Below are 13153 nucleotides of genomic sequence, written 5' to 3' on the forward strand. Positions count from 1 at the left end.
ACCTTAAAAAAATTTAAAAGAATCAAAATAGAACCAAAAAATTGAGATTAGTAGCAGTAGAATACTCCCTTAATTTTGGTTTTCTTGTCTCCCATATCAGATTGTACTTCTGAGACAATAGAGAGATTTTGCATTTTCCTTTTCACAAACATGCTTGGGTTTAGAGAAGGACAGAGCCGTTCTCCAACTCCAAAAACAGCTTTAAATTCTAATTGAGCTGATATTTCAAAAAGATCATTTGTGTTAAGAGCTTGTAGAAAACAGCAGAAACAGACATTTAGGAAAATTTATGAAATTGTACATGTGATGTACCAATAGGCCAATTTACTCTTTCTTGGGACATTTTTTTTTCTGGATGGTCTGTCCCTTTGCTCAGATGTCTCAATTGTCTAGTGTTCTTCAAATTACTTAGCCTTCATTCTCCTGAAAGACTACAAAACAAAATAAAACCCTTCCCCAAACCTAACTTTGGGGAGGTTCCCTTTTTCCAAGTTATGTCTGATCAAATGAAAGTCAATTTTTTAGTGGTATAAGTTAGTTTAAATTGCATGGTCATGCTTGTTAATGAACTATCACCTCTTCTAATTAAGAGGCCTCTCTTGTTCAAATTGAACCTTTATCAATTTGGATGGTATCCACAGCTTTTCTCCTCCTATAGAAAAAAAAGCAAAACCTCATCCCCAGTGTAACACATATAGCAGTTTTCATTCTGAGGTCTGCACATCCTTAAAATATATAGGCTCATTTAATTTTCTAGTTTTTTTCTATTATCCAATATCTGTCCGCAGCTCTTCCTTTCTCATTTGCACTGAGAAATTCAAAGTTAATAGAGCATTATGCAGTCTATTTCTGGGGCTATTTGTTACCCCTTTTTGTTTATTTAGCATATCCTTTCAAGTTCGATTTGATCTTTCCATGATTCCTTAGCCTGTAGAATTATGTGGTATACCTGTAATATGCTTTATATTGTAATAAGAAAAAATTGTTTTGTTTTACCAGAGACATATGCTGGAACATTGGCAGTTTTAATTTGTTTAGGTATGCTCATGATGGCCATAACTTCTAGCAAATTCATGATTAACAAATCAATTTTTCAGAACACACAGCAATTGCCCTCTGAAATCCTGAATAGGTATCAATGCTGTGTTGTACAAATTTCAGTTTTCAAAATTTTTCATAGTGAAACACATCCATCTGCCAGATTTCATTCCTCTGAGAACCCCTTGGGTTACATTCTGCTGGTAGCCATGTCTGAGTGTAAAAAAGAACCAGTAGTACATTTCCTTACTATTTCCTTGGCTTGTTGCCAGGCTGTGAGAAAAAAAAATCCTTTTTATATGTTTACTATTGACATGATGTTTTTATGAAATTCCGAGGCCTCCAGCACATTTCCAACCAATAGTTTATCAATCTCATCAGTACCTTGTGCTAGAGTGCCTGGCAGAGACATATGGGATCAGATGTGAGTTACGTATAAAGGATGCTTCATATTCCTGACTATATCTTGTAACTAAATAAATAACAAGGTTAATTCTGACTCATCAGGGATAAATTCTGCAGTCTCAATATGTAAGTCCATGATTATAGCATACTGAGAGTCAGTAACTATGTTGACAGGTTCTGCAAACTACTAATACCAATAGAATAGCATACAATTCCGATTTTTGAACCAAATTATAAGGACTTTGAACCACTTTACTTAAATTTTCTGACTCATAACTCACCTTTCCTTTTGGTTTGCTTCTGTTTAAAATGTATGGGCTCCAGATATGAGTGTTTCCTGAACAATGGGAGGCCGAAGACAATCAGCTCTCTTTGTAAGTTGGAATCTCTCACTTTTGGGATATTTGCTGTTAATTTCTCCCAAAAAATTACTGCAAGCTCTTTGCCAAGGTTCACTTTCTGCTCATAATTTGTGCTTTTCCTCTTTAATTAAAGGTACTACAATTTCTGCTCGGTCTAATCCTGCTAATTGACAAAGTCACAATTTTCCTTTTATAATCAAGTCGGAGATATTTTCCATATGTGTTTTTAATTTTTTACTCTGTTTATTTGGTAGAAGTATCCATTACAATATAATACCTTCTCTCTGTGTTAAAATTCCTTAGGAGAATGCTCAGAGGGTAAAACTCCCAAAATGCAATCAAGCTTTAGATCCACGTGATCCACTTGTCCTTCCTGTACTTTCTGTTCCACCAAGGCCAATTCTCTCTCAGCTTTAGCTGATAATTCTCTTGGACTATTTAACCCCTTGTTACCTCTAAGGTTTTCAACAAATTTCTCAGTTCCTAATTTTTTTTACCCCAACAACATTTCATAGATGGTAAGTGTCTCCAAATAATTTTGAAAGTCATTAATAGACCATAACTGATATCTCTTCATTTGTACCTTTGAGGGTCTAATTTTTTGTAGAGCTATTTTATATACCAAATAATTAATAGAATCTCCTCTTTGTATCTTTTTTTTCTTGTTTATGTTGCAAAGTTTATTTGTTCAGTACACCAAACAGGATGCAAGCACTGTCAGGACAAATATACAGAAATATGCAGATCAACATCAAACACTAATTTAGAACAAATAAAAGGAAATCTCTTTAATGTTATGACAACATACTCCCAAGAATCTCTTCTTCAGTTAGTTATACATTTCAATAAAATAAAGGGTAATGAATTAATAGTGGAAGTCAGCTTGTGAAATCGTTAAAAATAAATCTCCAACTCTATTAATTCATGCCAGTTAAACACTGTAACTAAATTTCAAAGCACAGAGAAGAATTAGTCAGTGATTCCTTTTGCTTAACCAGCCAAGAAGAATGGTTCCTACAACACAGCAGGCAGACAGATCTAGAACAGAGAGTATAAGTTCAGTCTCAAATTGTGCTAAACGCTCATCATTAGTATTGCACATTTAGTCCATGATGTAGTTTATAATGTCAAACATATCACAAGTTGTTACAGAAACACATAGATAGCTGTAGTATGTATATATATATATACACAATACATACATACATATATATATATGTACACACATACACACACACACACACACACACACACACACACACACACACACATACACACACACATCCAGGTATACTTTCCAGGTATACTTCCACATACAAAGAAACGTCCTGGGGAGGAAGTTATAGGAATTAATCTTGGGTATGCCTGGTTATATGATGTTCTCCATGACGACGTGCTGGGTCAAACTGAAGAAAAGAATATTTTAAAGTGTCATCTAATTCCATGATAGCAGCACAGAGGTAGCAGTAATCGGGCCCACTAAAAATGGTGACTACATTCCGATTTTGGCACCAATTATAACCTTCCATTACAAGCTAGTGAGCACGAGACACTAGTGTAACACCGTTGGCATGGTCACATGTTTCAGAAATATCTTGTCCAAAGGTGTAGCCAGCACCACGTGGTGAAATACCCCATCTGCCACAGTCATCTGGATCTGACCATAAGAGATCACACATTGGGCCCTCATGTGGAACTTCTTGTAAACGATCCAGGTCTCTTATATGATCCAGTGTATCTATGGATGGAAAGAGGCCACAATGGAGGCAGAATATCTGTCCATCCACTAAAGCTTTGGCACTTGGTGCTCTTCAGCTGCTTACACTCATTCAGCTGCTCCTTCCACTGGTCCAGCTTCTTGGTGAAGGCCTTGTCATCCATGGCAGCATGCTTGCATCTGTGGCGCTGCTGCCTCTGCCTCCATGCCTCCCCTCCTCCTCTGCCTCTGGCCTCAGAGGAACCACCCAGTACTTGACTCGTATGGCACAGCTAGGCTTGGCTTGGGGGAGGCTCCGGCCCTATGGCACCCGCCCTCTGATTCGCCGCTGCCCTCAGGCCTCTCGGTGCTCAGGCATGGAGATTCAAAAGGACAAAAAGGGATGTGTACCTGATGGGCACGCCTGGGTGTAAATAGCAACCGTGTGGCTTGTCACCATCTTGCCTTATGACCTCACCAGGATGAAAGCAGCCATACAGCTGTCAGCTATCTTTAACAGAGTTAAAGGCAGCACATGCTATGTCATCTCACCACCATCTTAAGATGATCCTGTGGTAAAAACAACTAAGCGTCAGTACCCTTGACATGTCTTAGTCCTACCAGCCCTAGTCTTGTCCCTCTACCTCCTTTCGAAACTATGGAGGAAACAGCAGGTCTCCACGATATTGTGGATTAGGATGGATTGTGTTGTATGATGATTTTTGTCCTGAGAGTAAACATTTTAGATAAGAAACATTATGTTTGATGAATGATGTGTGTTTAAGTTTTATGAATTCATGAAGTCTTAAAAGTCTACTCAGGTTAACAGATACTGACATAGAGATACGTGTCTAACTGTCAGAATTCCCAGCAGCTCCCCAGCTACATGACCACGAGTGAGATGTCTGGTAGCCGGGCAAGATGCTTTGTCATTCCAGGGCGTTATGTCCTAGTAATCCGTGTACTGCATGATCACATAATTTGTGTGCAGTGTGATCACATAATCTATGTGCACGCATGGTGTAGTTATGTAAGCCCATATGTGTATGGGAGGGGGAACCTATAAAAGTGGGTTCCCCCTCTTCTCTCTCCTCTCTATTCTTGCACTGTCGTTCTATAGGCCTATGCACACCCCTTCTATTCCTTTCCCTTAATAAACTCTTATAGTGGGTTTTGTGCCTGGTGGATTCCCTTACATGGTAAACCTCACCACTTAACAAATAGTATTGCACTGCTCAATAAATAACACTAACCACTCATGCCATTACTGAGTTCAGAACCATGCTTCTAGGAAGGTTTAGATAATAAGCAACATATGTTTGTTTGATCAATAAAGTGTGTAAACTAACTTGAAGATATATGTCTAGCCTCTTTGTATTTGCTAACTTTGTTAAGATTTGACTATTTTCTCAGTCATACAAGAAACTGATATTCTATACAGGTACACTATAAACAGATCAGTAAGTAAGATTCACAGTCTTTCTGTGGACTGTATTTATGGATTTGTAAAGTTTCAGTCTCTCTGTAGGATTTATCTTGCAAAGTGTCATAGCACAGGTGTGTGGGTTCACATAGATCCTTGGAAAGAAGACTCAGAGGCACCTTAAGAATGAATTTAGCCTTCCTCAGCTGCAGGAGAGCCAAGCCTCTAAGAATGGAAGCATTGTCCCTTCACCCAGGGCATTTTTATTTTTCTCTGTATTTACAGTTTATCCAGTTGACTTCTCTGTGCTCAAAACAACCTCAAAGAAGCTCCCCAAAATACAATGCCAAGTGCAAATTCCTTGATTCATCAAGTACCACAGTTTTCCATGTTTCATGAACCAAGCTTTGCAAAGGCCTTTGATTCCTGGGAGACTCTTAGACAAGATTCACATAGGACAATAAGGGAAACAAAAGGTATTGGTTAAGCAAAGAATAGAAAAGGGCTATGTGCTACTCTCTAGAGCCAGGCCAGGAGTAGCTCAGCAGGAATGCAGCCACAGGTGTATTTATGGTATAAAGATTTTCATAAAACCTTAAATCCAATTTTTTTTTTGAGACAGGGTGTAGCTTTGGAGCCTTTCCTCACAGATATCTGCCTGCCTCTCCCTCCTGAGTGCTAGAATTAAAGGCATGTGCCACCACTGCCCAGCCTTCAATCCAAATTTTTAAGACTTGAACTTAAGAGGGATAAAACTAATCTTATGGAAATGACTAACTTGTAAACTGTTAAAGGTAATTAAGATATGTAAGTTAATGGTCAGTCATCTTATAAATGATCAAATTTTTTAATGTTCTCAAAACTACCTTTATAGTCATGCTCAGCAGGAATGTAGTTAAAATTTATTTACAGGGATAAACCTTATTTAGCCTTCTGTAAATGCCGTCAAAGTTAAGCCTGAAGCAAGTAACAACAACAACACAAACAAGTAGAGTCAGGTATACTTAATAGATTAGATGATATCCCTCAAACTCCTCAGACATCTGCTGAACATGGAATTTGAAGTGTTTAATGAAAAAAGCTTCCCGTGGTAGACAGAAATGCCAGATCCTAGAGGCAGCCCTAAGGTCTCCTCCAAAGAAGATAATAGAGCATCAATAACACTGGGTTGCTTGCTTCAAATGCAGCAAAACCAGCTACTGGATGAAGAACTGCCCTTCACCTCATCTGCTGCCAGGAACCTGCCTGAATTGTAAACAAGCAGGACACTGGAGAATCGAATGCCCCTGTTTGCCTCACCAAGGTAGGTCAGTCTCTCAAGTTCCTCATTCACAAGAATATCTCTCGGGCTTTCTAGGTCTAGCAATGGAAGACTTAATGCTGTCCTGTGTGACAGCTGAAGACTGACTACTTCTGTTCCCAACAAGGTCATTGAGATCACCCATGGGGAGCCTAGGGTTACCTTCTGGGTGACATGTAAGTTTTTGTCGTTTTAATTCATACAGAGGCCATTTGGTTTATGCTTCCTGCTCCAATTTATTGTTCTCAGACCTCTGATGGTGACTGATGGCTAGCTGTCGCCTTATCAGTTTAGCAACAGCAAGCAAACCAGCTCCTCCCTACAAGACTACAGCTTCCAGGTCAGTCCATTTCCTATGTAAAAACAAGGCTTTGGTTTTTCTAGGACTACTATGCTAGGGGATGTCTTTCTGTATGCTATGAATATGTGTGGCTCCCATTGGATAATAAATAAAGCTGCATTGGCCTATGGCAGAGCAGGATAAGGTTAAGCAGTACATTCATACTAAAGACAAGATGAAGAAGGGCAGAGTCAGATAGAGGTAAGGCTGCCTTCAATGGAGCAACAAGATGCCAACAGACTGGTAATGCCACAGCCACATGGCACTATAGATTGTATTGTAGATTATATCTCTATATATTATATCTATTATAGATTAATAGAAATGAGTTGAGTTAAGTTATAAGAGCTAGCTAGCAAGAAGATTGACTCTTAGGCCATGCAGTTTGGAAGTAATATAAGCCTCTGCATGTTTACTTGGGACCAAGTGGGTGCTGGATGGGGCGGGACACAGGAAAACTTCCTACTATACTACTAGGTCTCCTGCAGAAAAAGGCAAACTCACAGACAAGTTTAAACTCACAAAACAGGGTTCAGTGCAGAAAACAAACTCAAGCTATCATGCTGCTTATGACTAGCCAAAAATTTACCTTGAACTGTTCCCATTTTAAAAAGTAATTGCTCTTCAATGACTGTTCTCAGAAATCACCTATGTCTTGAGGTAAGTGACTGAATGAAAATAAAAAGGATTTAAGTTATGAAAGTTTTGAGGGTCTAAGAGAATGATTAAAGGTGTGTGAATGCAAATTGTGAAGGCCTAAGGAAGTGACTTAAGGTATGTGGAAAAGATACTTAAAGATGATGCATAATATTAAGACCAATAAAGTTCAGATTTTAGCATATTGACTAGTGGAGCACTGATAAGCTATTAATCTGGCCTTGGTAAAGCAGTGCCTACCATTATCATAATCACAGGCTCAAAATGTTCGATTTCCTTTGGACCTGACCACAGGATGTTTACTTAGGGATGATGTTGGCAACTGTGTCCTGAGAAGGTTTCATCAGTGTTCCGGCTTCTGTCTCATCTCCTTCTGAACTCCAGCCAGCTTTCCACTCCCCACCCGCTTTTTTTTTTACTGAGAACTCTTCTTGCTGTATGACTTTTGTGATCTCACATCTTTCTTCTTTAATATATATTTTGCCCTTGCACAGAAATCTCCAGGTTGTGTTGAGTTAATTCTTATGTTCTATATTGAGCAGCATTCCTCTAGAAACCTCTTATGGGCTCCTCTTGATCCTACACTGACAACTTAAAGGTCACATATCTTCTAGCATTTGGCCTTGATGGCACTGCCCACCCAATCTCCTTGATGAGATCACTCAGTTATCCTATCTAGAATGCTATGTGAAACACTCTCCCAAAGAAAATGTCCTTAGAATGTACTGTTATTCCCATCAGTCAAGGATAAGACCACTACCACAGTTTAAAGCCAAACTTGAAGCAAGTTTTAAGTAAATTCTGGCCAGGTGGATGAGCTCTGATAGTCAACAAACTGAAGGCAGCTTTGGAGCCTTGAAACTTCTCAGAGCATGTGCCTCCTGAAGTGGTCCCTCAGCCCCAGAGTTCCAGAGTGAAGGTCCAGCTTTAGCATTTGGGTGGCTGGTCTGAATCTTGCTGGGGCTTCCAGAAAATGCTAATCCCACAGGTTGAGAATAAGACCACTTCCACAGTTTAAAGCCCAACTTGATGCAATCTTTAATTAAATACTGGCCAGATAGATGGGCTTTGGCCAGGCCCATACCCATGTTCCTAGGAAATGGCCCCATCTCATGGTTTACTTAATGAATTACCATCAGGTCCAATCATGGCAGGCATATATCCTGATGTATTTCCTGCCTACACACCTCCAGCCTACATCCAATCAGAGGCAAGTTTACATTCTGACACATTTCCTTCTTGTGAACCTCCCACCCACATGTGATCAAGCACATCTGGTGCAGATTGGTCAAACCAGCTTGTTTAGGGGAGTGAAAACATGTGGCTTGTTATGTCCCATAAACAACAGCCTCCAGCATTTCAGGAACTATTTATCCTCAGGCAAGGGCCTTGCAGATCCGAGGCATTTTTGTTTCATGGATCTCTTAGGCATAGTAATTAAAATAAAATGTACCTTCGGCTCTCACAGTACCTCAGTTCACTCAGGCAAAATCTGTAAGTATGAGACACATAGGGAAATACCTGAAATGAGTTTACAACTGTACCAAACACACTATCCATGTGGCCATCTTAGTGATAAATGTGGCCTATATGTGATCCTAAATCAATTTGTAGGGTTGGGTGAATGAAAAGTCTTCATCTTTGTAAGTTAAGGTAAATCTACAGCATTTTGTGATGCTGTTATTTCAATGATTCCCACCTGCCTACATTTCTTTCTTCAACACCTTGGTATCAAATCAGATAGTTAATAGCTTAAATTTTATAAGCTGACTGAAAAAAGTATTGGAACTTACCTCTTGAGACACTGAATTTCACTTTCTCCTCTATTAAATGGCCCCTAGGTACTTTACTCTAGATTTAGAGCCCCCTTTTTTTCCATTGCCAAGATTGTTATAATGTAGATTGCCTATGAAATGGGGCCCAAAGATTTCTTAAATTTCTGTGAGTTTTGCTGCTAAACAGCCACAGCTTTGTGAAAGTCATGTGGGCAATGTGGGTAGACATTTTATTATAGCTTCCCAGTACTGACTAAACTGTGAATGCTTAAGAGAGGCATAATCCACAAATTACTTTTTCAGATCTGCTAAGTGCTTTGGCTCACTCTCTCAACTAGATAAATGCTTGTGGTGGCTTGAAAAAAATGGTCCCCAAAGGGAGTGGCACTATTAGGAGGTGTGGCCTTGTTGGAGGAAGGGTGTCACTATGGAGGTAGGCTTTGAGGTCTCATAAATGCTCAAGCAATGCCTAGTTAGAAAGTTCATTTCCTGTTGCTTGAAAGATGTAGAACTCTCTGCTACCTGTCCATCTATATGTCTCTACAACTTGGTGAATGGGTGTGTGGCTCCACGGCAAAGCACTTGCCTGACTGGGCAGGAGAGAAAGACTCAGATAGGGAGGGTTGAGTGCTTAGGTAAAAATATGGAAATAATGTAACTCTGTTCATTTAATTGTTCACTGGCAGAAGTTAGGTAATTACCTTGAAATATTGGGGTTCAATCAGCTGTTACATGCCCAAATTTCCTGGTATCTGTGTTTATTAAATTCATTTCTCAGAGGAGGAATGGGACCAAGAGGAGGAAGGCTCCATGTCCCATGACTGCAGCCAAAAGAACAAAATGAAAAATTAAAATAACAAACAGGATCCAAGACCCCCATCCTTGGCATCCCTGAGGGCAGGTAATCTGTTGACCATCATCAGTACAAGTTACCACAATCATTGTCACTTTAGGGGTTAGGTCTAGGAGCATATTTAAGGGAGTACCCCCAGGAGTCTAGTAACTAAATAATTGTCCACTCCAGGAAGGACAAAGGGTTCTTCATTCTACAGAGGAAGTTGTCAAATGTAGTTATCCTATCACCAAGCTGTTAGATAGTCAGCCTGGGGAATGGTAACATATCTAGGGCTCTATGTTGGTCTCTGCTGTTGGCAGATCTGGCATTCAGCAGCAGCTGTTGTAGATGAATTTCTAAATGGTCTTATTAAATAAAGACACAGATAAAATACAGGGGTTAATGCCTTAGAGAGATCAGAGAAACAGGGAAAGCCACCAGCCAACCTTACCTCACCAACTCTGCTTTTTCTCCTATCTACCCATGCCTATATGCCTTGCTGTTCTGCTATCTGATTTGCTCTCTCTGTTCTGCTACATCACTTCCTCTTCCTGTCCAATTCTGTCACTTCCTGTCAGTTAGGTCAGACCTCCATGTTTAACTAGTTTTGGAATTAAGGCATGTACCACCACCCATGGTTGTGGTTCCGGTGTAGCTTGAACTCACATTGATCCTGCCTTCCAAGTGATAGGATTAAAGGCGTGTGCTAACATTGCATTACCTATGGGTTGTGGCTGGCTTTTTCCTGTGATCTCCAGGCAAGCTTTATTTATTAAAGCACAAATAAAATATCACCCCATTTCGCCTTTTTGTCTAATAAAAATAATAAAATAAGTTTATAATTTACATAAGAAAAACCATGTACAATGAGTATAATAAGTATATACAATGTTTATAAGCATAAATACATCATAATGTCTAGTCCATCAATTAGCGAACATCTGAGTTAAGTAACATCATGGATCAAATAGACATAACAGACATAGAACAGTCCACACAACACTACAGAATTCATATTCTTCTCAGCAGTCCATGAACATTCTCTAAAACAGAATACATACTGCAGGATAAAGGGAGTATTAGCAAACAGGAAAAATGAAATAACTCCATGTGTCCTATATGATCACAATGGAATAAAACTACAAATCAGAAGTGCAAGAAACTCCAGATTATTCACAACATCATGGAAACTAAATAACGCACTATTGAATGATACATGGGTAACTGATAACACTAAGAAGTGGAATAAGAACGTCCAAGAATGGACAAAAGGAAAACAACTTAAGCCTCTGGGAAAGAGCAAAAGCAGTTCTGAGAGGGAGCTTATACCTCTAAGTGTCTATGTTCCTGGATATTCTCTCAAATCTGGGTTTAGGGAGAAAGCCTATTGTGACAGAAAATAAAGCTTATTAAATTTGACTAAGAATATTTGGATGGGTGGTCTACTTTCCTGGAGTTGTGACATTTCTTAATTCCTGATTTGTCTGTAACTTTCGTCATCTGCCTGGATTAGGCTGTTGTAGTCTCTCTCATCCTCTTTAATCATTGGAAAATGTGGCACCATGAGGAGCCCTAGAGGATTTCTTGTCTAAAAGCCATAATCTTTCTTACTTCTATTGTTAAGAATCCATGCAATTTTCTGATGCTTATCTTGATCAATCACCTCTCCTAACTTTGTTACTTCCATCATGCTCTGTTGGTGTAAAGAAATCAGAAGCTCAAAGTGGCTTGGGAGAAGTCTGCGCTTCCATCCAGGTCAATGAAATGTTTGTTCTGGCTACACACAAGAAACACCACCCCCACACGAACAATCATACAGGAATCAAAATTTCCAGACCAGAAAAATTGAAATCATGGCAACAGAGAGCAATTTTTTCCCCAAGGTGCCAATAGGGGTTATAGTGATTGAGTGGTTTTCTTTCTTTTTCCTTTTGTAACACCTGGTGCCTACATCCATGTCTAGGCTATGGAGAAAACTGCCTCCTTGTAAATCCCATCCCATGTTGCCCATTCCACATAGGAAGTGGCCCAATGTAGTCATCTTGACATGAAGTAGTTGGCTGTCTAGACTGGGGAAATGGTGACACCTCTGGGGCTCTGTGTTGTTCTCTGCTGTTGGCAGATCTGGCATTCAGCAGCACCTGTAACCAGGTCAGGCTTGATGAATAGATATCTAGGTTTTTGATGTCAGAGATAACCTCTATTCAACTACCATGGCTGCTTTGATCATGGGCCCATGAGCCAATACCAATGATTTCCTTGAAAAGTGACTGATGGTCCATCTCTTGGGTCTTCCTATCTACTTGATTATTGGATTCCTTTTATACTGAAGACACATTTTTTGGCCATTTAAAGGGGACAAAATGATTTTCACATTTTTTGTTCTTTTGCAGCTCTGTACAAATACTTCTGTCTCAAATGTCTTTCTAATATTTCTTTATTTCTTTTTTGTTTTTATTTTTTCTTCTCTCGTAAAATCCCATCTGAACATAGTCTCCCCTCCATCCACTCCACATATATGCACTACTCCTCTGTTTCCCTTCAGAAAAGCACAGGTCTCCAGGGGATATCAAATGAAAAAAAGATAACAAATATATAATCATAGTAGGCACAAACCCTCTTATCAGGGCTGGAGGAGCCAAATCAGAAGAAAGAAAAGGTTTCAAGTTCATACAAACAGGTCAGAGACTCCCATACTCTTGCTGCTAGGACTCCCCCAAACCCCTGAGCTAAACAAGCACAGTGTGTACACAGAGGACTTAGTACAGACCCATGCCCACTTTGTGATTGCCACTTCAGTCTTTGAGAAACCCCATGGACCCTGTTTAGTTTGATCTATGTGCTCCTTTACCTGATATCTTTGATCCACCCTACAATCCTGCCTTCTCTTGCTTGAGGTTCCCTGAGCTCTATTTAATGTTTGGCTGTGGACCTCAGTATGCGCTCTCATCATATGCTGGAGAAAGCCTAACTGATGTCGACTGGGCTAGGCACCAATCTATGAGTAAATCAGAATTTAATTAGGGATCATTTCACTGAATTTGGGTGTGTGTAGGAGTAAGGACCGTGCACAGACTTCCACAGCTGAGAAGAGCTAGATAGATGAAAATAGAATACTTCCAACAGAAAAACCACTGGAATCCACTAACTGAATTTAAAATTTTTATTCATTTGATATTTTATTTGGGTAGTAAGGTCTACAGAGATGGATGTGCCCATGGAGACAAGAGGAGGACTGAACAAACTGTCCTCTCAAGAGCAACAATTGCTTTGGCACCTGAATTATTTCCTCAGTCTCATACACTGGTTTTCAGAAAAAAAA

The sequence above is a fragment of the Onychomys torridus genome, unplaced genomic scaffold (genome assembly GCF_903995425.1).
Source record: "Onychomys torridus unplaced genomic scaffold, mOncTor1.1, whole genome shotgun sequence".
NCBI lineage: Eukaryota > Metazoa > Chordata > Mammalia > Rodentia > Cricetidae > Onychomys > Onychomys torridus.